Source organism: Astyanax mexicanus, chromosome 22 (genome assembly GCF_023375975.1).
Source record: "Astyanax mexicanus isolate ESR-SI-001 chromosome 22, AstMex3_surface, whole genome shotgun sequence".
Classification (NCBI taxonomy): Eukaryota; Metazoa; Chordata; class Actinopteri; order Characiformes; family Acestrorhamphidae; genus Astyanax; species Astyanax mexicanus.
Genome location: NC_064429.1, coordinates 7,705,001 through 7,707,323, shown reverse-complemented (window position 1 = coordinate 7,707,323; position 2,323 = coordinate 7,705,001).

The following is a 2,323-nucleotide window of genomic DNA, read 5'->3' as shown; positions in this document are numbered from 1 at the left end:
ATATTAGTCCAGTCCTATCAGCACTGCACTGTCTTTCAGTTAAATTCCACATAGACTAAATTCTAAATAAAATAATAAAATAAAGAATAAAATTCTCCAGTTAACGTATACAGTAACTCACTCCTGGGTATATACAAGACCTCATCTCATATTATGAACCACCACAACTACACTGTAAGAAATGAAAAACTCCAAATTTCAAGGCAATTTACTGCACTTAAGTTTTGAGGCCAATTAACACTTTTAAGTTTTGAAAAAAAAAAACAAAAAAAAAAAACAGACCAACTAGAAATCTTTAGTTCAGATTATACATTTTTCATATGCATAAAAAACTTTATCATGAAGTCCCACCAACTTAAAGCTTTGTGTTATTAGTTGGCCTCATGTATGTTGTATGAAATGTGTTTTGTAAGTTCTGCTGATTGTCCTTTAAGATTTAAACTAAAATAAAAAACTTATGTCAATCACATATTTTACATTAACTCTATACTTTGGTTAATTTTAAGTTACCAACTGAGAATTTATGACTACTTGCTCCTATAGCCTTTAACACTGAGACCAGGCTAAAGTTAACTAAAACACATACGTGAATCTCAAGAGAAGAGAAGCAGCAGCAGCATCTTCTTTGTGGGGAATGACTACACACTGATGGTGAGTGAGAGATGGGAGGACACACCCAATATGCAAATTGCTTGACCAACATTAGGTGAAAACCCCTGCAGAATTGCTCAGTAGACCCCGTTTAACTAAAAAGTTAAACTGAGCATGTGCAGTAGAGCATAGTAGTTCGCTTGGCCTCAACTATGGTTCAAGTACAACTTGTGAATTTTTGCCAAATACAAATCATGTACCGCTTTAAAATAAGGTTCCTTTATAAAGGGGTTATAAACAGTTTATTAATGGTTTATTAATTTGGTTATTAATTAGATTATAAACCATTAATAAGCAGTTTCAACACATAAATAGAAAGAGCAACAGTGGCCTGCTGTGTACCAAATATTGATTCCACATTCGTTTATACTGTTAAACCTCAGATCTTATATTAAATTGGTCCTTTCCAGAGACTGTAAAAAAGATGGACGCCGTGTCGCCGTTTCCATTCATTCAATGAAAATGAAGCTAAAATCTTCCTCCATGTTGGTGATCCTGAAAGCCGAGTCTGCTCAGTAGAGACCAGAGGAGGGAGAAAGACTGTGGAGAGACAGCCTACTCATTTGAATAACCCCGCCCCTGAGGGCTGCCTCGAGGTCACAGGCTGCGGAGCAGAGCTGACGGTTTTTATGACCGTATTAATGAGAGCTTATTAAATCTCTCGCCATTCATGGTGTCAGTTCAAGAAGAAAGTCCCACCTTTCAGGAGAAACAGCCAATCAGCTTGCTGGTTTTGCAGAGCGCAGAGGAGGGTCAGTGTGGGGAAGCCCCAGTTTCCCTTATTTTTAAATTCAAAACTTGACAGGTATGCAAAAGTAACGCAATAGTTACTTTTACTGGTAACTAGTTACTTTTGCAGTGGAGTAACTCAGTTAGTAACTCAGTTACTTTTTTGGAGAAGTAACTATAACTATAACTAATTACTTTTTCAATTGTAAGTGCTTATTAATGTATTTAAAGCTTATTAATGTAACTTAAAGTATTAACAACTTAATTAATAACCATTAATAAACTCCTTTAGAAACTATTCATTAACCCTTTATAAAGGAGCCTTATTTTAAAGTGGTACCACAAATTATTTAACAAGAACCCTAATAAAGTTAGTTGAGGCAATAAGTTTTGCTATATTTTACGGTGCAAATGAATATTTCTTGTTCAGCTGACTTAAAAATTACATTAAAAAAAAAAAACAATTAAAATTTTTGTTTTTTATAGTGTACTTAGATCACAGGGTGCTGGTTTCCTAGTTAATCCCAAAATTCCCAAAAGTTTTTGCAGCCTGCCTCGGACTAGTTGCTCACTCCTCAGTACTGATCACATCCAAATTTACATGAACTCTTAACAATTTAAATGAGTCTGTCCTGTTATCACATTTCTATAAAGCTGCTTTGTGACATCATCAGTTATACACATAAATTTGATTTGATTATCAATACCAGCTTCCACCACTAGGTGTCCAATTGTTAAAAAAATCTCTTTTTATAGAGTCTAAAGTGAAAGTGTGAAGAGAGTTTCTGCTTCTTTCTGTCTGGAGATGTTATTCTGCCACCTTGTGCTCAGAGAGGATCAGCTCAGGTCTTCTGCTCATCTTTATCTTCAGTCAGAGGGAAATTCACACTCCTTTATTTAATATAAAACACAGTGTATAATACTAACTTTTATAATAAAAAAA